This window comes from Pomacea canaliculata, linkage group LG2 (genome assembly GCF_003073045.1).
Source record: "Pomacea canaliculata isolate SZHN2017 linkage group LG2, ASM307304v1, whole genome shotgun sequence".
Taxonomy (NCBI): Eukaryota; Metazoa; Mollusca; class Gastropoda; order Architaenioglossa; family Ampullariidae; genus Pomacea; species Pomacea canaliculata.
Genome location: NC_037591.1, coordinates 33367412 through 33392551, shown reverse-complemented (window position 1 = coordinate 33392551; position 25140 = coordinate 33367412). Strand labels below are relative to the sequence as shown.

At 44.2% G+C, this 25140-nt stretch overlaps 1 protein-coding gene across 3 annotated transcripts in view; it reads right to left on the bottom strand.

The window, feature by feature from the left end:
- LOC112557128 overlaps positions 1-25140 on the bottom strand; it is a 66224-nt gene that overhangs the window by 28057 nt on the left and 13027 nt on the right. The window contains exon 1 of one of the 3 annotated variants that reach the window (XM_025226779.1): positions 15083-16944. The exons of 1 other annotated variant lie outside the window; for it this stretch is intronic. The gene's annotated coding sequence lies outside the window, so the exon portion shown is untranslated. Of the gene's footprint in view, positions 1-8556; positions 8851-15082; positions 16945-25140 lie in introns of those variants that run through there. One more of the 3 variants, XM_025226782.1, reaches the window with a different exon arrangement.

Here is a 25140-nt window from a genome sequence, read left to right as displayed (position 1 = left end):
TCATTGTTATAAGTCGCGCATTAATATTATTACAGTAATCAATCCTTACAGATGCAACATAAAAACACGCCGAGTGAAATTTCACTTCCTTTAAATGTCACCTCGATGTGAATAAAAGATCATCGATATATGTGTGTATTATAAATTATATATTCCATGGCGCACATATTCACTACTCACATTCGTTTTAATGTGAAAAAAAAATAAAAAGAAAAATTCAAATTAAACTTTTATTACAATCTGTTACTACCGACCTCCTACACGAACGCTTAAAACACACACACCAAAGAGAGAGGAAGAACTTTGATATCATTAAGAGGAATCTATGTATTATTTAATTACAAACAACATCTGTTGCCGACATAAACAAATCTGTTTGGACATCATTACTTACATTGATTTAAGACCGTTTACAATCATTAGTGTGGCTTATGGTTGAAGTGATCAACAGTTGATTGCTCATGCCTACGTCACTGTAAACCTAAAGTTCAAATGACGGTTTTATTCTCTAGAACCCAACCTGTTCACCTCTCCGCACTCGGGGAGAAAAGTATCGATGGTCCACGGTGAAAGAGCCAGACGTAGGCAGACCGTGCCGGGCTCTTTCAGGTAAAAGCAGGTTAGGTAAGTTTCGCTTTCATCATCATCCGCCCACGCCCATCAAACATTTATATCTCTTTGGTAAAACTGTTACCTCGGCAAGAGCAGGCAACTGTGAAAGCAGTTTTGTACACTCAAAACATCTCTTTGATCACATGATTCCTTATCGACCTCATAAACCTGAAATAGTGAATCAGCTACGTCACGCACATGCGCACTCACTGAGCATCGGTTTTGCGCACAGCACTCTGAAAACTGCTAAATGCTGATTGGTTGTTGCCTTAAGACACCAATATTTCATTGTTTCTCTGCTCGAGGGTGTCCTGGTCTCATCTCGTACCAAAGCGACAAAGACGAAGATGGATGAGAGACAAAGACAGAGAAAAAGAGATGCAAACATATTTGGTCAAGCACACACCCGCGCGCTCAGAGGGAAAGAGAGAAACTGAGAGACAAAAAGAGAAGAGAAACAAAAGACAAAACAGAAAGAAAGAAAGGATACAAAAGACAAAACAAACAGAAAAGAAAAAAATACTAGACAAAGGTGAGTCTCATTTGAAGTCCAATAGGAACACGAACTACCCGCCATTTCTTCCTCTGTGACATTAAAAGAAAACATCTCACAGATAAAGCGACCCCAGACCATCTGCAAAACACTGGAAGATCCCAAACTACATCCTTTCTCGTTCCTACTCACCTTGACAAGCCAATAGAGTGAGAACTCGGCAATAAATATCGTGAACACATTTCCTACATTTTTAAATGGCACCCTCTTATAGTCTCAATAAAAATCAGAGCCAGATGATGACGTGTAATGTTTAACACTCGTACCAACCGTCCTCACCCCTGCTCCCCAGTCTCTCCTCCAGCCTCCAGCCTCCTCCATCTCACAGTTTGCAGGGAGCTTGGCCAGGCCAGACAAAATGATGTCGTGCAATAACACGGTGATTCATCAACCGGAAGTCAATAAGCGCCCAGCCACTGCACTCTCATTTTCTATTTTTCTAAAGACAAAAACTTATGGGAAATGTCGTTACAATAATATGCCACCACAATCACAAAAAGGCAGGAAGAGAACATCTCATACTTTCTCTTTAACAAAAAAAGGAAGCGGAAGTTAATGGTCAACTTTTATCTTGGAAGTCTGAATAAATGGGCCTCATTACACCCACGATGGACATGCTCGTCTACATTCATCTGTGCAGGCTCATCGCTTTGTGGAAAGTTCGGTTGTTATTGTCTCCTTCATAGGGCCTCAGTGATTGTATTGCGTGTTTGAGTTTATATGTGTGTACGTGTGCGTGTGTGTGTGTCGGAGGAGGAGGGTGTTGGAGGAGAAGAACACACGTTCCAGTCTGTTCTTACCAAGAAATAAAATTAGTGTGTGGGTGGATGAATGAGAAGGTCGGGTGGATGGTATTTCTGACTTCTTCTAGAATAGATAGCTTTCAACCCAAAGGTTAAGCACGGAGGATCTGGAATAAACGATGGAAAGAAAATCCTCCCACTGCAAAATGATAGTCAAGGCGACTATTAGGTAAAAAAAAATCTGTATCTGTAAATAAAACGTTCTTTTTAGTAAATACTTATTTTCAGCCTAATCAAAATGTCATTGGATCCGCATTTTATTTAAAGCCTTGTCTCCGAACTCGCAACTATCTGTAGGTGGTTCACTGGGTCTAAGACAAGTAAGAGGAGGGTGGAGCTCAGTCTTCTCCTTTCGCTGACATTCAACTTCCTGATAAATCAGGTACATCTGTGGGTTGCTAGGGGAGTTGTAAGGTCACAGACCCCGGGTACAACCTGGAACTGGCGGCCATCTGCTTTAGCTTCCAGCAACGGCGGGAGGGTAAATACTGTAAAACTTACGAAATTCTAAAATAAAATAATAAACATTTATATTTATAAATGGAAAAGCTTATGATGTTCTGCATTATAATCCGTGAGGATTTTATTATTTCTACTTAAATGTTGTTTCGTTACAAGACATTGTGTGCGTCGAAGACATCTCGAAAAAAATGTAACCTGTCCTGCTGTTACTTAAAATCATTTAAGATACAGATAGGAAAAGATATTCTAGGCAGGGTTGAACCTGGCAGCCCAGCTCTGAAAATAAGGAAGCATTCTTTTCTTCTAATCAAAAGTTGGAGCCTTCGGATAACTTCCGAAACCTTGGTTAAGCCCTCGGTTAAAGGTCGGGAAAACCGTTAACGGCGCCCCCTGACGTGACAAAACGTGATCACGTGGTACGAGCTTCGTCTCCGGATGCACTGTTATTCAGTCTTCTTGAGTACATGTATTTTGATCTGTTTTTACACTCGAACGTGGCAAAGCGACGGCGGAAGAGACAGGACAAACAACAGGTCCGACTCTCGCATCCGTCGAGACAACAAAGCGCGTGCCGCCGTCTTCAGCAACGGTCCTGGGGTTAGACGGTGCGTTGTGCTCGCTAAGACAAACACGCAGACAAAGCTGTCTCAGAACAGAATAGAAACTTTCAAAGCACAGGGAGGGACTGCACTGAGGCTGCATTGTAAACACTGTACATTGTCTTCGACTACATCTGACAAAACCTCCGCTTTCTCCGCCTTTCTCTCTCTCTCTCTCACTGGGAATTACATTGCTATGTTGCGCACTGACATGAATTCATTTAAAGTATGTAAAGACGAAACGAATAGTTCAGAGGTTAAAGGAAAAGCATCAGATTCACTTCCAAATAGTATTAAAAAAAAATAATAAAAGTTGTGATACCCGTGTAACGCAGGGTACAAGTCGACGAAGCTTTGGTGTCATTCCGTCAGGGAAAGGTAAGATGAGAAAAAGATTAGTCGAGATTATCTTTACCAGCAGGTAGACTGTCACCTATGTTCGACTTACTCTTTCCAGTTCGACAAAATATTTTTAGTCAAAAATCCCCATTTGTACGGTGGTTGAGCGATTGACAAACTTCGTTTATTTATCTTTAAAAATGGCGGACTGAGGATCCAGAGACTTATACTTTCCTCCTTTCATCATATTGGTGTCTTAATGTCTTAACTGAATGATGAATGATTCAATCTGTTTCACTGCCTGGTTTATGTCGGTCTCCGAAATTGATTCCAGCTCTTACGAGGGAAAGAAAGAAAAGAAGAGAGAGAGAATGCAATCATTCTTTCTTCGTTTCATGGGGAAGAGGAGTAGGAAGAGATGATTTCCCGTCATTAATCTCGGCAATAACCTTTGCTTTTATTTCTCTCACATTTGTCTAGCATTCTCTTCACTTCAAACAAACTTCAAAGCAGCTGCCGTCGGCCCTCCTCTGAGCACTTCCTGACCTTTGCTGCTGGTGCAGGTGTCGACACGAGAAACGTCTGCTCAACCAACCGATGCCTGCTGCCACATCACTCTCTTGGAGGATTGCTCCTCCGACCATCCAAGCTTCCTCAACGATGATAACAGAAATGTGGACCATCGCCAGTCGTCGCCCCGGAAACCTTCTAGTTCCAGGCAGGCAAACACCAGTCGGAACCAGACTTGATGGGTTCTGTCCCATCCACCCCATCCTTAGCTCCCTACAGGTTACCCCCATCTTCCATCTCCGTGGTCTGGTAAAACGAGCGTTTTCCCGAGAAGAGAAAAGAGAAACATATCGATGCAGTGATGGTGGGTTGGGTTTTTTTTTTCCTTCAGTCTTTAACGTGCATGCCTGGCGCACGTGGGAATCTGCGGACGAACCGAAATCACAGACCGAGTCACGTGGGTCGACTTAAACGGCCGGCTCCAGCAGTTGCCACAAGAAAATTGTCTCGCGTAAACTGTTTGTTAACCTCTCCACCCAGTGTATTTGCTTCTGTGTCGAACCGTCGCTGGCTGCCGTTTGCAGACAGGGTGGAGGAGACGGGGAGAGGCCACCCACAATCACTGTCTGACGTCATCACACGTCATCACACGCAATAACATGAACAATGAATAAATTAATCCAAATTAATCCTTTCTTTCTTGATGAAAACATTTTGGAAGTTAGGGAAGACTATTCCTGAGTGCATTGTTAGGTAAGTATAGCTGCCGACATTTTTAATTTCAGACCGTAGTCTGGAGCTTCTTGCAACAAAACCACCATTGGGGTCAAAGGTTGACGACCTTCTGATCATGACACACAAACACACAAACGAAGGATGAAACAATTAATAATACATCGTTACGGAGGTTCCCCAGTAAAATAAAGTGGGTTCACGTGAACTTCTAATGTGAATGCTGCAAAATAATGGCGGTGGACTGAGGGACACCCGCGGCTCGACATCACAGAGTCCGGCCACTGACATTGTCCTTGCATGTCTGGGCAGATGATCGCCCCCTGTGGGGAGACAAGAGATCGATGGGCGGAGTAATACACGACAGCACAATACATTTCCGAAGACAGAGAGCTAGCAAGCGAGAGACAGAGTTATGTATGACAAGGGGAAGGAGAGGAGAGAGAGAGAAAGAGAGAGAGCACTTGTCGGAGTCGAAGATTCTAAACAGACCAGGAAGCACAAACATTAAGGGAATGTGTGTACATATATATATATATCCTTTACAGTACTATACTATAGACCAGGGATGCACAACCTACGGCCCGCGGGCCATATCAGGCCCGCGACGCGGTGCCATCCGGCCCGCGAAACTTCTGCCCACAGTGCAGGAAATCGGCAAGTTAGTAATAAAAGAAGACCTTAAAAAAACGAAAAAAAGGAAGAAGAAGTATTTATCCCCACGTAGGGGCGTCTCTCAATCTTTTTTTCGATGGACGAACATTTCGATTCAGTTCTCCGACTTGGTGTCTCTACGATGAGGCCGGACATACAGAAGTTGGTTTCGGGAAAACAACTTCAAATATCCCACAAATTAGTACATAATTAATGGTAAGTACAACTTGTTTCTAATAAAAAATGGTATCTGCTCTATTTTTTTTTTTTCCTTTTTGTATTTTTGCGGCGAAGTGGCCCGCGACACGGCTGTCCGAAATGGATATGGCCCGCAGGCCGAAAAAGGTTGGGCATCACTGCTATAGACTATAACACCCACTGGTTGTCGTGGCAACGCACTCGGGCCCTGAACGCTGTCTGAGAGTGAGTGGCACAACATCAAACTGCTGATTATCGCGTCCCGGCACCACCTTGAACACCGGGCTCGGCTATATGACAGCCCTGCACTTGTGGTCGTTGGACTAGAAAGGTCGACACGGTGTAGTGACACGAAGCTTATCTCCTCTCTCTTTCCACACACACTCTGCTGTTCGTCGTGTTACTACTGCTACCATTATCCAATGTATATCAAATTTTTTTACCTACAACATCGCCACTTGTTCGACAAATTTAAAAGACCCCCTGTTTACGAGGTTGAGGTTGTACTTTAAAAATCAAACTATAATCAAGCACATCAATAGGGCACGTGCACACACACACACACACACACACACAGGTGCACACAGCAAACCAACCAACGTGGAAGCTAAGGACTAAACAGTTTATATTCTAAAAACTCACCTGCAAACTTTGAAATCGATGTTTACCGTTAAACTCTAGGAGACAGTAAACATGGGGAGGTCTGTGTTGTGAACATCATGCTGAATTGCTCAATCTTTTAACAGTAAGATATCGAATTTTAAATTTCTCTAAGCAATAGCATATATTAATTTATCCGTCTGTAGTCAGTATGTGTATTTATCAGCTCTTGACCGAATGGTTCGCTTTTTATAGAGAAAATAATACGGACTTATACAAAGGTTAACTTATTGTTCACACATCTCTATATATTCATTTACACGTATACTTCTCTGTATATTCATAGGTGTGTTTCACACGCAATTACATCCCTATGTCTGTATATCTCCGGATATATCTGCATGTATACCTATATACTCACACGTCCACATGTCTGTCTGTCTGTCTGTAAATCAAAACGTTGGGTTTGGGACAACCTAATCCATTTTATATCTACATATGCACCTCTTTAAATATTGTACATACAAAATGTTGGGCTCAGAATTACAAATCTGAAACTAATAATAGACCCTGGTTAACTCTGCTTGCTCGCAGGCCACCATATTGGTACTCGTAAAACAGTAGTCACGTGATCTGGAAGGCCTGCCGCTACAAGATATTTTATTTCTTCGCCTCTAAGAGGCGTTGGCTAGTCGCTGGTGGTATTCGTAAGGCGGTATTGTATCCTGCCACTAGATTTTCGTATTTTTCATAAACTGTCGACTCTGTTTACTTTCTTAAACTTTTTCGTTCTGTGATTTGAATCGGAGGAGACTCTCGTGTCCATGTTGGTTTACATAAGGAGTAGCAAGATGGCTGCCAGAAGCTTCAGCAAGCTGTGTTACAGTGCAAGGTATTATCCAGTAGGTTCAGGTCACCGCTGGAAAGTGTGATCTCAGCTCAGCGGGTAGGACAGCCTGACTCACTCTAGACCAGACACCTCATTAAGCAAGCTCACTCGGTGCATCGCCCACGACTGCAGTTATTTACAACAATGGATCCTCTCCATATCAGCGGCCACAGCTGCACCATATCACCCAACGGCCAGGCTGCACTTGAGTCGTCTGCTGCTCCCTCCCTTCTAGTCTCACTCCACCCTCTAATCAGTCCTACCCGCCTACTCTCCCCACCCCACCAACCCACCAACCCACCCAAGCAGGATTTATCTTTCTGTCGACTTATGACATGCGCGACATCACTAGGACGTTGCTAGGCAACAATGCTTACGCTCTTCACACATTTAAATGCTCGGCATAAGCTGAAATGAGATTACGATTTCAGATTTTTATTCTCTTTGCAAATGCTGAGCACTATTAGCGTTCGGCACTGATCTCCAGTTTCCATAGTTACACCATGGCATCGATTTGGTTCCAGAGCGTCGCACTGTGTATGTGTTCACTGTGTATTGATAGTCATCGTGAAGCAAAAGTAATCACAATTTTGTACAAAGCTATTTATAATGAGAAGAGATTTTTTCACATGGTAATTATATTAGAGGTATTCGTGAATATTTCTGAGGTCCCTCCTTCTGTCTGCACGGTGATGTAAGAAGGCGGGGATCTCGAGAATGGAATGGCTATGTAATGTGTATGAGGATGTAATGTAGAAGGAAGTAATGGGGGAGAAATAAAATGCTGGAAATTGTTGTATGAACCAGTCATTTGAATTAAAAAAAAAACCAAAACAATAAATTGTTGTAAATGATCTTCAGACACCAAGAAAGAGAAGGCAGTCTACTTGTCCTAACTACTACTAGCCAAGATGACACAAAAGAAACACGATGAGCATTGAAAACACAGTTGTAGTTCTCCGTACAGTCAACATGCCTCCAGCAACAACATCAATAACAACAGAAATATGCTACGAGATATATAGAGTATTTTTTTCAAGCCACACAACGATATGGTTTGCGGACCGCCAAAGAACAGACCACCCGACCAACCAGCCACTCCCGTTCGTCCCACCCTGGACTGACCCAACAACAAGAGAAATTCAAGGACTTGCAGCAAATGGCCATCTGCATGCTCTTCATTTCACTTTCTGTCAAACGCCCAGCTCGTGCAGCAGAATTTTCATATCCAGTTTCATCGCAAGGGTATCGTAAAGAAGACATGCGAGAACCACTGTTTAAAGAGAAAGAGAAGGATGATGCTGGAGGTTTGATGTCAAGTGGCGGGTACAGTGACCTGGGCTGGCGGTGCTCGACCTCCGCTGGGAATTATTATCAAGATCTGGTAAGTGTCTACTAGTCTTCAACACCAACTAGCCAGAAGAACAAGTATTGAATTAAAAATAATCAACAACGAATGGGCGAACTATACACAAGAAATTAATTGATTTATCGGCTGACCAAGCCCCTTCACTCGTCCACCAACCCTCACTGCGCCAATCAGGACCAAAGACAATAATTATTCATTCACCAAGCTTCCACGATCCCTTATTCCTCATTTCCTACCTCTTTCCTTCCTTCAACCAAGAATCCAGTCATCCTGACCATTCTCTCCAGCTCCTATTCCTTCTATCCCGCCACGATCACTACTTGATTCTCTCTCCTCGCTGGCTGTGGGTTCGTTGTTGTAACAAGACCCTTCCCGTCTTTTATCTCTTCCGTCTTCGTACATCCATCGGAACTCGATCCTAGTGAACTGGTAACAACACTATCCTGGGATTGGTAACCACGGCAGGCTGAAGCCTGACTGTAGGTGTAGATACCTGCAGACGGAAGTGACGTAAGAGCCAGATCGTCTTCCTGATCCATAGCCGCCGCTTCGCTCATCGACCGCAACTCTGGGTGATCGACAAGCAGGGGAGAGAATTACGCAGCAGCCAAAGCCAGTTACATGCCTCCACCCGATACTCTCCGCGTAAATGTTAGCCAAGGATATCGCTGAACTCTTCCGTGATCGATGTTTTCCCAGGATAATTTCACTTGCATTAAGGAAGATTGCACCAAGATTGTGCGACATTTTCCCACATCTCGGCTTTCCACCCGGGGTGTTAGCGGGTTTCCTTTCTCTCTGAGGTTGTATTTAGTTAAAAGGCAGAATCGTCAAATCAAACTTTCATTCGTTCTGTAAGAAGTAAATATCGTGTACCTTTTTTTTCTTGTCATCTGTCTTTTGTGCGTGAAAATAACTCAGAATTCATCGAGAACACAAAGGTGATGTAAACGAAATGATCTCTTCTGGTCAGAGGAGGTCAAACAGAGTAGACAAAGCGCATGTGAAATTAATTTGTCTGAAAAGAAAATAATGTTTGTTATTTCATTCTCAATACTGTTTATTATTCCATTCTGAAGAGAAAGATTTCTTTCGATGTTCTCTTTCTCCCTCTCTGAGTCACATCACATACGGGGTCATTCACACACGCAGCATCCTCCCACACACAGACAGCATCCTCCCACACACAGACAGCATCCTCCCACACACATACAGCATCCTCCCACACACACAGTACCCTCCTACACACACACACGACAAGGAAGATAAACATCCTGTTGTTAGCTTGTATTGATGTATCGCCATTTATATCGTCTGGTGACCATTTCCGTGGAAACAGACAGCCAAGTGATTGGTGCGTTCGAACCCTCAGGTGCGCATATTTTCCGTCTGTCAGCGTGCTTTCCCCAGTTTATCCAGAATCGGAATTGGAACCTAACCAAGTAGAGGAGCTGGAAAGGAAAGTTCACTAACATCTCGGTCTCCGACGACCCGGAAATGACTTTCACCTTTACCTGACGATGTCTGTATAGACCTACAAACTACTTTTTTTACATTTTGACTGATTCCATAAGCCTGATGTACTAATAGGAGTCCTGCCACAGTTTGGCGACTGCAACCACAGGCTGTTTTTTTTTTCGGAATTCTGCAAACGTTAACTTAACGACTCAGCAGAATAAGTGCAACATTTCCTGTAATACTGTATTGGACGCCGGGAAATGTGACAGTTTTATTTTAGGAAACTTCGAGCACAGGTAGCAACAGATAAACTGTCATCAGTCTATGTACGTCATCAGATCAAAGCGATGCACTCACACAACTCGTTGTTGAATTGGACTTGTCAGGTAAGTACTCTTCAGACATGTTGGATGTAAGGTCACGTGCACGAACAGAAAAAGTGAGCGAGGTGGATGTACACCCTGGTGAAGGTGATTCACACAGCACCGAAGTTTAAATAAGGATTCTCTAATAATAACTAGAAAAATAAAACATTATGTAATTTGCAAGTCGATTGGTCGATTTGCTGAATGTAATAATAAGAGACAGGTGTGCCATGTGTGATGACCGGGTTGAAAAAAAAATGCAATTTTTTCTTAATTTTAGACATATCATGTCCGATGCTGTGCCTTGACGGTCACATGACAAATTTCTGTCGGCTGCAGGAATCAAGAAATAGTGACAGTGGTTTTGTAGGGAATTCACTTTCGAGGTTGTTTTAGGTGTAACAAGGACTAGGTGATAACGAGGCTTAACACTGGTTGATTGCTGCCGCTAATGTTCAGATGGGGGATGTTTTATAGTCAACTCTCCATCCTCCATTTCATGAAGTGAAGCTAATTCACGCGCTGCATCGACTGAGAGGATTTGTGAAACTTGGTGTCCCTTCGGCATGTTGATGTTCGGCCACGGGGGACACGGGAGTCGCTCCCTCCCCAGTCTTCTCTTTCCCTTTGATAATAACCTCATATAACCGTGAATAATGACCTCATATAACCGTGAATAATGACCTCATATAACCGTGAATAATGACCTCATATAACCGTGAATAATGACCTCATATAACCGTGAATAATGACCTCATATAACCGTGAATAATAACCTCATATAACCGTGAATAATGACCTCATATAACCGTGAATAATGACCTCATATAACCGTGAATAATGACCTCATATAACCGTGAATAATGACCTCATATAACCGTGAATAATGACCTCATATAACCGTGAATAATGACCTCATATAAGAATAATGACCTCATATAACCGTGAATAATGACCTCATATAACCGTGAATAATGACCTCATATAACCGTGAATAATGACCTCATATAACCGTGAATAATGACCTCATATAACCGTGAATAATGACCTCATATAACCGTGAATAATGACCTCATATAACCGTGAATAATAACCTCATATAACCGTGAATAATGACCTCATATAACCGTGAATAATGACCTCATATAACCGTGTCATGTCAGTGTAAAAGTTTGCTCGTGTGGAAGAGTTGCGACGCCATTGTCGCTGCGTAGTAATCTTTGTTTACAGAGCCTCCGGTAACACCTCACAACGGAGAAAATAAGTTTTGTGAAAACAAGATACAACAACGAAATGTAGCTTACTACATTCCAGTAGAAGATAATTTTTTTCTTAATTTGGTGAGGATTAGATAAATCTTAGTTTTAACACCTTCCCTTTCCTTACACACACATCGCCACACCTTGCTTTTAAAGAGAGAATTTAAAGAAAAATAAATTGTAATATACACGTTTTGCCCTCTCCCTCCCTCACACACACAGATACATAAAGAAAGAAAGAGAAAAAAAAAACAGTCGTACAGCTCAAATGTAATGAGCAACTGCACTGCTTCCTCCATGATCTTTTCGTAATTGTAGCAGGTCACTCGAGAAGTCGAGGTTGTAGGCAGCTGACGAGGCCCAGCACACGACGATAAGATCGATGTTGAGAAGGATGAATGTCCAAATTACTGTACTCATATGTTGCAATGGGAAGGGGGAGGTGCGTCTGCCATTTCTCGGCTTATCGTCTGCTGTCTTCGGTTTTCGCACATTCGTCAGGTCATCGCGCCCTCGACAACTGTTGGGGTCATTCGGTGACGTAACTGTTAACGCCTGTCATCAGTACAGTGAAGGCTGGTTCTCCTGGGTTCAGCTCTCGTCTCGGCCACGCTGTTCTTTCTCTGCATGTAGCATCTGTTTACCTGTCTGCCTTGCCGTGATACACCCTTAGTTTCACCAATTTCCCACCTACCCCGCTCCTCGACAACTGTCCGAGCTTTCTCTCCCCTTCTTAGTCGAACCTCTTACTCTCATCTCTCACGGATCATCTTACCTGTCCGACGTCATTTCCTATCCCCACACCACCTGCTGCCTTAAGGTTCTTTGCAATCGAAACAAAAGACAAAAAACTGTGCGTGAAACAGTTGTCGGGGCACGTGTGCCCGCGCGCGCGTGTGTGAGAGAGAGAAAGAAGTGTGAGAAAGAAGAAGCCAATCTTTCACTATCTCTATTTCTAACCCAGCATGCACTTTGCACGGCTTCTCACTCAGGAGTTTACGTGTTGCTGTTCTCGCCGTCGGCCAAAGGTCATCTTACGTCACGTGCCCTTCAGTTGGCTCCCTCCCCACCGTCTGCCTCCTCCACCACGTTGACTGCCAGGTGGAGGTGCCGAGGAAGACCGTGACAGGCAGTGACAGACAACTGGGTGTGGGACACAGTGGAGGACACTAAGCACTTTCGACGAGGTCGGAGTGTACAAACGGTTCATTATAAGGGTTAGGGATGGGGAGGAGGGAGCTGCAGAAACCCAGTGACTGCAGTGTGAGTGTGGAAAATGAATTTATGTGCGTGTGTGTGCGCGCGTGCGTGTACATGTGTAAGTATAAGTTGTATAAAATTATATAAATTGTCTTGAATGGAACAACATCCAGCGATTTCCTCTCCTTCCAGACGACAACTTCTTCAACAACAAAAAAATCCCCCGAAGGCTGAATTGCTTCCTGAAGAGAGAGAAGGGTCAAGGGAGGAGACTGGCAGATGTAGCGACTTCCGGTCCTCGTTCAGCCTCTAAACAGCAGACATGGCGACTACATGACACTCATCGAGACCATGTTTGCCATATGAACTTGGACATCATCGACTGACAGCCACTCAAGAGTTCGCTGCCGGACATCGACCCCGGAGGCTGTGACTAGTCCCAGAGGTTATCGAGAACATTCAACGATCAATGAATTGAGTGACACTGTTAGGGTGTAACCCCGGACATTTCTTTGTCCACCCATCTGTCCAACTCCTTCCCATCTCTCTCGTTCTTGAAAACTACCGACTTTTCTTTGCTCAAATTGTTCTATTTTCGGGCTTTCTCCCCATCCCCCTCTACCTCCCACACACACAAACCTCAAGATATCGCAGATATGTAATCGTGGCTTAACGGGTCATTGCCACTCACTGGTGGATGATGTGCTCCGGAATCCTGTAAACAATGCGCTCTGTGTCTGGAGGCTCTACCTTTGTACATTCACCTCCATGAACTTCAGCAGCAGCTGTGTTCTTATTGTTTCCAAAAGAAGGGTTGGACTTTGCCTTCCTAGACTATCTATATATTTACTTCTTTTTCGTTATCTCGATCGTCGTGTATGGACAAAGGAGTCCAGTTTCTAGGTTCTGGATCCATTGTAAACCATGAAAGAAACCTCAGAGGAGCGGAAGGACTGTCTTGTCCGTAAAAGTCCATGGATCTCGACTTTATCATGAACGACTGGACATATTTTCAACAATGTCTAGCTAGCAATATGTAGACACAATATTCTTCATAAGTTTCAATGTAGCGGTTGTAGTAACTCTCGAATTTGCTGTCAAGAAGTCATGTTTACTCCTCTCCCCCGCATCTTCCTCCGTTTCCTTTACTTACTGGACGCCACCAGCGGGTACCCGGGTGCAGGACAAAAATAAAGCGGTTAGTGATTTATGCGCCATCCTGCTACAAGATATATTCCTGGCACCCTACATGTTGTGCATTAGTGGTGAGGCTGCTTGTGTGTTTATGTGTATGTGTGCGCGTGTGCACACCTGTTCACCCGTGTTATTACGGTTAGGGCAATAACGTGATTGCTGGGTGGCCTAGGTCAGGTGTTGCCACAATGACTTTGCACTTGGTTTTTATGTCAAAACCATTTCATGTGTTTTATTATCATGTTGCGAACAGTGACAGCTGGCTTATGGACATTGATCGGTGTTATTACAGTTCAATAAGGTGAATGGTGTGTATAGATATACATGACTTGAATGGTGTGCATAGATATACATGACTTGAATGGTGTGTACAGATATACATGACTTGAATGGTGTGTATAGATATACATGACTTGAATGGTGTGTATAGATATACATGACTGTTATCTACTTTGCAATAATGTTGGTCTACCTTGTATAATAAGCTCATATGTAGTTGTTAATCATGGATAATGATAGATTAAAATAACTACATTTAAGAAGCTGACTGTTTAACGATATTTTCCCAGCTAGAGGCTAGCACCCAGCCTGAGTTCACTTCCGTGACTGACCTACCCCATCCTGATCTACCCGTTCACCACTCTGTTGAGAGTTCTGTTCTGCCTGTCCACTGCTTTATTACAGATATACCTGTCGAATGAATTATTTTTTGTTTGTTTGTTTGTTTTGTTTTTGTTTTTTGTTTGTTTTTTTTTTTTGTTTTTTGTCGCTAATACAAATCTTCGACGTATTTTGTGGCTTTTACAGTCCTGCCACACTTTGTATCTGGTGGAATGAATGAATAAATCAATGAATGAATAAAATAAGGGTGTGGTGCATGCGACACGAGACAGTGTGTTCATCTAACAAGTAAAAGTTAAAGAAAAAAAACCCCTGAATTTAAAGAGAAATGCCCGCAGCCACGCCGCCATATTCCGCACTTGAAGCAGACGACAGACGTGTAGTGCCCTCCGTGCATGCAACACGAGAGTCGGCGGCTGAAAGTCGTGCACAGCTCGGCGCCCGATGCACTATGAGTCTCACGCACGCACGACACAATACAACGATAACAGCGATGTGTGATGGAGGAATGGGGTTGGGGATAGCAACCTAGACAGAAAACCCAGTGATGACAAGAGGGTAAGTGAGAAAGCTCTGGTGAACATCCCTCCCCTCCAAAAAGAAAAGCGAGATGTTACTCAGAAAAATTTCAAGACAACAGCAACAAAAGGAATCTTTGCACTTACTTGTCAAAGATGAAGATGTAAGAAAAGAAATCACTCCTGCTGCTCCAGGTTACTCCTTTGCAGGAACCGTGACGATGGAGGCAACTACAACAAACCGTGAAGCCAGACCTCTAATGGGTTTATGGGTTTTATTTTTTCACTCCCTCCCTTGTTACGGGCCTCACACGGGCCGAAGCACACGCTCCTCCGACTTCCGACAGATGCTGCACGTGCTGGCTACGCACGCCGTGTGTGACGCAAGACTGTGAGTTCCCATCCTGTCGACCTCTGACCTCAGTGCGACACAAATGTACAACCAGCAACGTCTGATGCAATGGTGTCGGTACGTCACGCTGCCTACGTCCGTTACGTGTCACGTTAATCAACTCATATTTTCACGTCCTGCAGCTGCAAGCAGCTTACCTGCTGCCTCTCTCTCTCTCCAACGACCGTGTGAAGCAGCTCATGTTCACGGTTGCTACCCCACCCACCACAGCACCTCTCACCCAGCAGGCTGCCTGACTGCGACTACGTCAGCTGCACGTCCCGCACGTTGAGACAAAGACGGAGGGCACGTATCCTGCTTGCCGGCGCGTGGATGAGAGGACGGAATGAATGTCTGTGTACGAGGCGAGGAGACGGAGAGACAAGCAACAGCAACTTTTGGAACAACTGCCGATCGAAGGCAGGGATGTGCCTCACGCCAACACCACGTGGTGTATTGGCGTTTTGTTTCCCGCTCCAGGCTTGGCTTGTCGGGCCGACACCACCATCACCATCATCACCACCACCACCGCCACCGCTACAAAACGTGGCATCACCCACTGCCGACAGCAGCAGGGTGTACACAGACCAACAACTCCACGAGCACCACGAGGTGCCAGCTGCTGGGTTGGTGTGCGTGCGTGTAGTAGGGGTGTGCGTGCGTGTAGGAGATGTGTGCGTGTGCGTGTAGAAGGTGTGTGTGAGTGTGTGTAGGAGGGCCGTGTGTGTAAGAAGTGTGTGTGTGTGCACGTGCGCGGTACCAAGTCAGGAACCACAGGCTGCCGTAGTCGCCAGGGCGCGAGGCGCGCGTGCAGGAGCACGTTTGTGCACGCACGTGCTCGGTCGGTCTCCTATCCATCGGTGCGTGCATCGCGGGAACTGGAGATAACGATGCTGCTGGGGGGGAAGCTGGTGGAGGCGGGGAGGAGACGGGAAGCCTGCTTCTGTGTGGATGTCTCACGTAGTGTACGTCTGTGCGCGCGTGTCGTTGTGTCGTGTGTGCGTGTGTGTGTGTGTGAATGCCAGGGCATGTGACTGTGTGTGTTTTACTCCTTCTCTGTTTCTCGGTGTGAGTGCTCGTGAATTTATTATATGTTCTGCGTGTTTGCTCGCGAATATGTTTTTCTGTGTGCGAGAATGTGTGTGTGTGTGCACGTGCAGCTATGTTCAGTCTTTGTAAAGAGCTTTTCCGACAACAGTCTCATCGAATAAAGTCTCTCTTCACGAATAAAGATGCTTATTCCGTGGGTTAAACACACGGAAATGCTCGGGTGGATATACAGGTCGTAATCATCACGTTAGACGACGTTACGGTGACGTAAACAAAACGTCTCAACTTGTGCGCCAAAAAAGTTTTACTGACACATTTCTTACTCAATTTTTTTTAATCAAACGGCTTTTTAACGGGAATCTCTATCTTTGCCGATTTTTGTCAGGTCAGAGCTTTGACCTTTTTGCCTTTATCACGTGATGGGTTTGACATGGCGGAAACTTTAATCTCCGGAGGCTGGATGACTGGAAATAGCCATACATGGAAAAGGTCATTAGGTTCATGAGTGGAAACCGCTTAGTAAGTGATGAACTACCTGAAGATTATACAGTTGGAGGATCCATCCTTCCCAGGAAAACTTAGCAGGTGCACATTTCCACAAAACCCACGAAAAAACAAACCCAACCAATACCTTAAGGAAAGAAGCCTGAAAAAGTATGAAAATGTCACGTAAGATGTTCGAAACCAAAGAAATTTCCAACATACTTTTCCGGTCATAAACATGGAAATAGATTGTAGCTGACATCAACGCAGTCGGTTGGTCAGGTGCACTTTTAGAATAATTATTTTGAGGGAGAAAAAAAACACACCCACCGCAAAACTGTTATTTTTAAAGCTGTTTATGAAGATGTCCAGATGTAGATTTTTTTTTTCGAGTATTCCCAAGCCCATTAGAAAGAAAAAAAAATGTAATCCATTTTGTGCGCCTAGCGGCTTTTACACGAGAGAACGGTTTGCTCTTGCTGATGGTGACTTTGTTAATTTAAAAGACTTGTTAACACGAAATGTCACAGAGTCGTATGTCACATTCGTCAGTCTAGCAAACATTGCAAAACAGAAAACGAAAAACAAACCAAGTATAATTTTGGCTTCAGTACAACAAAGTTCGATGGTATTGATAAATCGAACAATATCGGTTAGGCGCCACATGCAGAAAAAAAACATCGTACCACAAGGTGAGATCCGAACCCACAACATCCGTTCTTTCCTGAACACGCTGTGACTGGGTGGAGTGTAATGGCGGGCCGTCCGTTAGTTTTCCAGGAAGATTTAGACAGATCGGTCTAGAGTGCGAGTCGACTCATTCAACACGTTTGCATTTTCTTACTCCGACAGCTTCAGCTTGGCATAAGAGAAAGAACAAGTTTTATTTGTCTGAATCGTACAGTCTTCTCTGCGGAAAAAGAAGTCGAGACGGAAATAATTTATTTAATTATGGCGCCGGCGACCCAGACTCGAGATGACCAGTGACAATGAGACAGAGTTGTGTTGAGGATGTGGGGGAGGACATTGGCAAAGTCCAGCTTCCAACTCTGGTAAATCTCGCAGTTCTTCGCCAAATCGCCTCGCCTGAGAGTTCCGTGTCGGTAAGGTCAGGAGGTCAGGCAGCGCCGAATGTTAGGTCACGTGAATCGACAGGCGAGGTCGCGTGACAGGAGAGAGAGAGGGTCACGCATCAGTACATCGCCATAGTTCACGCAAGACCCCCTGGAAAGGTCGCGTAACACGACAGACGAAGTAAATAAATAAAATGTGTGAATGGACGACCGAGACGATTACACAGCGGGAATGACAAGATGGGATGAAATGATGGGAAAGGTCAGGTCACGTGAGGTCACATGACAAAAAGCTACGTTAACGTGAAGGGACAGGCACACTAACATGAAAATGAAGGGACTGGTTTTCGACATTTGCTTGAGCAGTAAACACTGGCAACCATCCCTACAGAGGAAATGTCTGCGACTAAAGTAAGTCTTCCCCAACATGTTCTGATGTGACCCCGACTTCCTGTTTTGATGTCTTGTTGGACACTCCTCTCTGCGACTGCTGGAAAGAAAGAATAACGTCGGTGTGGAGGGTCACGTGTCAGCTCGGTGTGGGCTGGGGTGGGGTGGGGTAGGTAAGAGGCAGGTAAAGATGGAGGAGCAGACTATGACTTCCGGTCAGTCAAGAAACGCGTTTCTCACTCTCACACCTCTGCCATTCCCCTTCTATCGGCAGTCTCTTTCTTCTGTTCACTGTCTCTCTTCTCCCTCCATCTCTCGTTTTTGTTGGGGGAGGAGGGAAAAAGCCGGGAGTGGGTGGGTTGGTGATGTGTTGACTCCTTTGCTTCATTTCTACTCGAAAACATCAATCTAGAATGATCCAAAATTATATTACTTATATTACATGTTCCCCTTGTACGGACAATCGTATACGAACTGTCCACTATTTAAGTTCAATTTGTTTTCCTCCGTAATATCTCTCTATCTTTTCTCATCCTTCTATCGATCCCTTCTCGTGATTCCTTTTTTTTTTCACCTATTTTTCTCTCCCAATTTTTCTTTCTCTCTTTTTTTCTTCCTTGTTCCAACATTCAGCCCTCCTCAAATTTCCATCAATCAACATTTCTGTGAAAGCAAGTTGCCTCAGATTCGAACAGCTTCCTTCCACTGACATTCCAGGGCATGTGACTATGCTTGTCTGATTGATTATGATATTCCCTCACATCTTTGTCGATAGGTGACAATATCTAATTGATTATGAAAAAAAAAACCTTGTTACACATTTATCACTACTTGCCGGGTTACTGAGGCTCTGTGAAATTCTCAAGAAAGCAATGGGTTTAACTCAGCAACTTGATAAAAGTCGACCTCCATTTCTTTTCCCTTGGCAGAACAAAACACTCCGTTGATTACTAACAGTAACAGACTATTTTTTTATTTTGAAAAAAACTATTCTCTGCCAGCAAGAAAGTCATGCGGAGTTCAATGAGCATTGGCCATGTTGGTGCTGCGCCCGATCAACATCACACCAGTGGCGACGCCCACGTTGTCCACATCCCTGCCATGAAGACTTCTCCTTTTAGGGTTTCTCTGCCAACCCAGATACAACGACCTTTCCCTGAAAGACTTCTTTTCCAGTCTGTCTGGAGTAAAAAGGGGGAAAAGTGCTCGCCTGCTGAGACCTTCGTTTAACGCCTGTTTTTATGTCTGCACCGCCACCAGAAGGTTAGAGACCTCTCTAGCAAAAAAATAAAAAAAAGATACATGACTGAGGAGGGGTTAAAAACACTCTTCTCTAGTCTGAAGCATCGTGGTCAAAGCAGCAAGATTCCATCTGATCGGTGTTTTAACGGAGTGACTCCTGCGTCAGTGCACTTAACTCTCTTCACCCTTCACACTTCAGAAACCTTCTTATTGAGGATGGACAGAGAAAGGCAGAGCTTCTAAAATTATGGACTGAGGTCTTTCTCCTTCTAACCTCCATCACCTTGTAACGGGTTACCCGTCAGCCATCGTCATTCTGATTCTGTTACCACCTTTAAGTCTAAACTTAAGACAAATCTTTCCAGAAGGACAACTTCATGGTGACCCTGTCCTGATTTTTGTACAAAATAAGAAAGGACACCAGGAACCTCTACTTTCAACTGTCAGGCGATGTAAGTTGGTCTTTTTTGGTCATGTGACCCAGCAGGACACCTTGTCGAAGACTATCCTACAAGAGACCTTGGAAGGCAATGGCGCCGCGGTTGCCAAAGACCTGTCCACGGCACTGCCGGTGTCTAAGCAAATAGGTTTTGTACCCTCGTGAATGACTGGTACTTCTCCAGTAACTGGCCCAAGTTTCTCCCTCCGTGACCTCCCCAAGATTAAAGTCCCCACCCCAAGCCCACGGCAAGCAGTATATTTTCTGTGGGCTGGGCAACAGTGACGGACATCAAAAGAAGAGGTGTGTGTAAGGGAAGAGTGCAAATGTCTTCATCAAAAGTTTGGAAAAGTTACTAAAGAAGCCTCTAGGGAGGGAAGGCGACAGAAAAAAAGGAAAGAAGCTAACAAAAGTCGATGTGAAGGTTCGCTGAAGATCGACTGATGAAGGACGACAACTGATGCTAGACTGCACATGCTCTCTGTACGCACGTGCCGGCTGGCAGTCTGCGTCACTTCCGGTACTGTCTGATCCGCGGTTTGTCTGATCCGCATGACAGAGCATGCAGGCACGTGACCCAGCGTCTTGAGCGGCGCTTGTTCACGTTCCACAGCTCACATCATGTAGCGAGAAGTTTATCTTCTCCTTTATTTATTTCATTCACTCACGTCATTCTTTTTGTCTTCGATCGTTTTAGCTCAAAAGAAAAACGATCTTGTCGATGGATTAAGAAGGTACATTTGGAAGGGTATGATAGGTACAGCTGTCACAAAACAAGGCGAGAAAAGGAAAGCCTGCAGCTGCAACCCACGAGATTCACAGAATATTCATAAGGCTTAGGGAAGACACAAGGAAGGTAACTCCATCATTAAAGTGGCGCTGGAACCTTTTGACAAGTTGGTTAGGTGGAAGGGAGGAAAATCCGAGAAAACATCCAGGGAATCAAGTACACTCAAACACATATGGCTTCTGTTTTTCTTTCGTGGTATGACAGTCGAACAAAAGCTGTTGTGCTGAATTCTAACTACTGACGTCACTCAAAGCCGCAGCCAATGAAAATTCTGTTCTGTTCGAGGAAGAGAGAATATGAAAACCTTATTTACTCTAGTCGAGACGCCTACCACTGGAAGAACAAAGGATTACATACTCCCCTAACCCAGCTGGTTGGTTGGTTGGATGGTTGTTGTGACTACTACACCTGGGACACAGGTTAGGGTTAGGGAACCTCCGGTGGAATAGACCTTGATTATCCACGTGTGACAATGTTGATTGTGACCGTCATAGTTGTGACTGTTACACCTGGGGACGAGGCTCCAGTATGTAGTTTGTATATCGAATGCCTTTTTTGTGTTGAATGATTAAATACCACCAGAAAGGCAAACCCCTCCCGTCTTTTGCACATGAAAGTAATTTACTTTGAAGATGTTCAGGGGATGTAATCGTGTCGGGAATAACATTCCTTTTCGCTCATTTTTTTTCTGTCTGTCTGTCTGTCCTTCCTCCAACACACTTCGCTGCTCGAGTGTTTTGCTTCACTGCACACCATCTCCACATGGAATCAAAGTTATTTGTCTGCCGGGCAAAGTCCCAACAGAAGTCAGTTTTTCCCTTCTGCTTCAAACATTTCGCGATATTTCTCAGAAGGTGCAAGATGGACCTCTTTCAGCAAAGGAACATTGTCAGTCTTCTGTGTCCTGCCGGATTCATTTTGAAGTAAACAAAACCCCGAACCAACAGGTGTCTAACAATGAAAAGGGTGCTGAGTGTATGAGATCGTTCCAAGCGTTCAAGTAACCCTAGAGGTGGATTGTTTAGCAATTTGTTTACAGCCTCTCTGATGCTCTGTCTGCATGCCTTCATGCTTTCATCTTGTGTGTATGTCCGCCAGCGTGTATGCGTGGCCCTAAGAGTGCACGTGAAAGTGAAGCTTGCATGAATATTTATTAATCATATATGTCCCTAATGATATTGTTTTCCCATCTACAGTCTTTGCATTCTCTACAACCTTACTAATAATAGAGCATCCATTATCTATCCTCTTTCTCTTGAATTGCAATGCAGTACAAAGCACACTGCATGGTGCGCCATGACGATCAGTCTGTCTAGATGTTGTCTGTCTAGATATTGTCTGTCTAGATGTTGTGTATGAGACTGCGGAGCACAAGTGACATGGCGGCGTATACCATCTCCTGTATTGAATTCATTAACGTATGCTTGCGTCCGAGGAAGCAGCTGGCAAAATAATTCACAAGCTTCGCGCTACCGAAAAAAAAAAAGTCAATAGACAACAAAGACTTGCCGACATCTGGGTCTCAGCCTCCATGTATGAGAGTTAACAGTATCGCCCACAAATAAAGGCACGACATACTGTGATAATAATTATGCACAGACACACTCGAGCGTGCGAGCACACACACACACTCCCTCATCCCTCCCACACACTCTCCCTCATCCCTCCCGCACACTCTCCCTCATCCTTCCCGCACAACCTCCCACATCCCTCCCGCACAACCTCCCTCATCCCTCCCACACACACACAGACAGGCAGACCATGGATGAATTCGATGGCGAGATTGAGAGACCTACGAACTATTCTTGTCTCTGTCATGTGACTTGCAAGAGTCATTACAAATTACTTTTGCGCATCCTGGCAAAGAAAGCATCAGCCTCACTTCCAAAATATAACGGACATACCCATCCACCCACTCAACCACCCAGCCAACAAACACGCAAACTCACAAATGTGTTCGCACCCAACCACATCATCTTTTAACGCCATTCTTTAACCTTTTGACCCCACGTGTCAGAGAGAGTGGTTTGAACGCCGAGTCGCTTTTCCCAAAAATATCAGGAAAGTCTGCATCTGTCTGTCGACGAAAAACAAGTGTTTCCTGTCATTCCGCCATTACACTCTCGGTGCTTTTTCGTTAGAGCTCCGTAACCACTTGGCTTCTCCCATCGTATATTCGTTTTTCTCTGTAATACTTAGTCCTACCTCCTAAAAATAATTCAAACTTAAAAATTAATTTACGTTCATAATACTTTTGTAGAAAAGTGTTTGTGTGTGTGTGTTTAAGGTATGATTGTTTCTTCGCAGGTGGCAGATGACTTGTTTCCATAGCAGTCGCATCCAGCCCCTGGACGGTAATCTGCGCTGATGAATGTGTGCTCCGAGGGTTGATCTAATCTTGGAGACGAGAAATTTCTGTCTAAATTTAGGTTAGGAGGATACACTTCTTTAGCTCTCATAGCCCTCGGCAGTAAGCAGCAGACAGAAGACATTCGTCCTGTAGCAGATCGAAGCCAAGCAAGTGTAACGCAAAACTGAACAACACGCGGGCAACAGACTGAACTCCTCGTCGCCGCCATCTTAAAGGTCAAAGGACAAGTCGTGAGGTGCCGATTCCACAACCCTACACACAATACACTTTGTCTTAGTATTACTTTTGCTGGACGAGCATCCATGCCGATGTCAGCAGAAAAATTTAGCTTACATCCCCACCACCCCCTCCCAAAAAAACAAAAACAAAAAAATAAATAAAATAAAATAAAACAAAAATACTTCAGGTTCAGGTGTTGAAGAGGGCTGGTGACAATTACTGTAGGGCAAACTATGGCAGCCAAAGTTTTAAATGTTTTAGAAGCTTGCTGCACACACATCTGAGAACAGGGTTTAAAAGAAAGATGTTTTGTGTTTGTTTTGTTTGTGGTTTATGTGTGGGTAGTGGGTGTTCCTTTAGGTTTTTACATGCTGTTTTTGGCAAAGGATAAAGTAGGTGGCCGCGGGAACACCTCGAGTTTTAACATCCTGTTGCAGTCATCAAGGAGCAGTCTCTGCAGAATAGAGATTTTTTGAGAACTTTTTCCGAAAAAGTTTCTGAAAATAAAAGCGCTACAAACGAGAACCCGATGATAGTCCTCGTACTCGAAGGTCCGGGCTGAAGCAAAACAGAAAAGATTTAGCGGCATCTTTGATAAAAAAAATATTTTTTTAAAAATCCAAGTTCCTGTAACCATCAACCGTGATAGAACTGGATGAAAACATTTCCTTCTTGTTTAAAAAAAAGATAAAGAAATCCTCTTGCTCTGCACCTGGCAACCACCGTGTTGTAGACAGCCAGTCCTCCCAAGGTGACTTGTGGCACACTGACCTGATCTTCGGCGGTAGGAAGCCCTCAAAAACTTTCTAAAGCACTGAACAACTTATTTTCTCGACACGTCAGCTCCATGAAGGCAGTTTACGCAGCCACCCAGCAGGCCAACGACGATTTACGGGCGGCTGGCGAAGTTCAACTCCAGCCCAGGGGCTCGACAGACGCCTGAACAGTTTCAAGTGAGAACTAAACAAAAGGCAAATAACCACAGATGAATAGTCCGGATAGACAGATGAAAGGACAGATCAACAAAAACAGGTTTAAAGATTGCCCAGTGAATGCACGCTGGCAGGCGCCCCTGGATGTTGGGAGGAACAGGAGTAATTGCCCGATCAACAGGTTTTCGTTAAAGGATGGAAAAAGCGGGGATCAGGGTTAGACGAAAGACTGATACTTCACCTGTTTTGTTTGTTTGTTTGTTTGGTTGTTTGGTTGTTTGTTTGTTTGGTTGATTTTGTTTGTTAGGTTGGTTGGTTGTTTGGTTGGTTGTTTGTTGTGTTTGTTTTTAAGGGATGCAAATTGAGCGTATGTCGTAAAATTATGGCGAGTAGTCCATGTGGTTGTATCAACCACCGCTGAAGAAAGGCGGAACTACGCATGCGTATTTTGAAGATGGAAATACCGGAAGTTTCAGAGTTTGACAGATCCCGTGTGTCTGTGCGGTTATGTCGATGCCTAGATACACTATATATAGTAAAATGTATTTATATACTAGATATGTTCTGCGCATATATATTTATAGTGCTGTATGTCTATATGAATGTGGGTAGTTAGAAAAGGAATAAACATGGGCAATAAACAAGTTGTTGAAGATGAGTGTTCACTGACGGAATTGTAAGTGTGGCAGTATTCGTTATGTGGATGTTTAGTCGTACATTGTGAGGCATGCATATAAGCACTGACTGCCTGCAGGAAGAACTGTTTATCCCCACAAGTCTGCAAAACGAGAAGGAAGAAGAAACAAAGATCAGCAGATTGAAGCA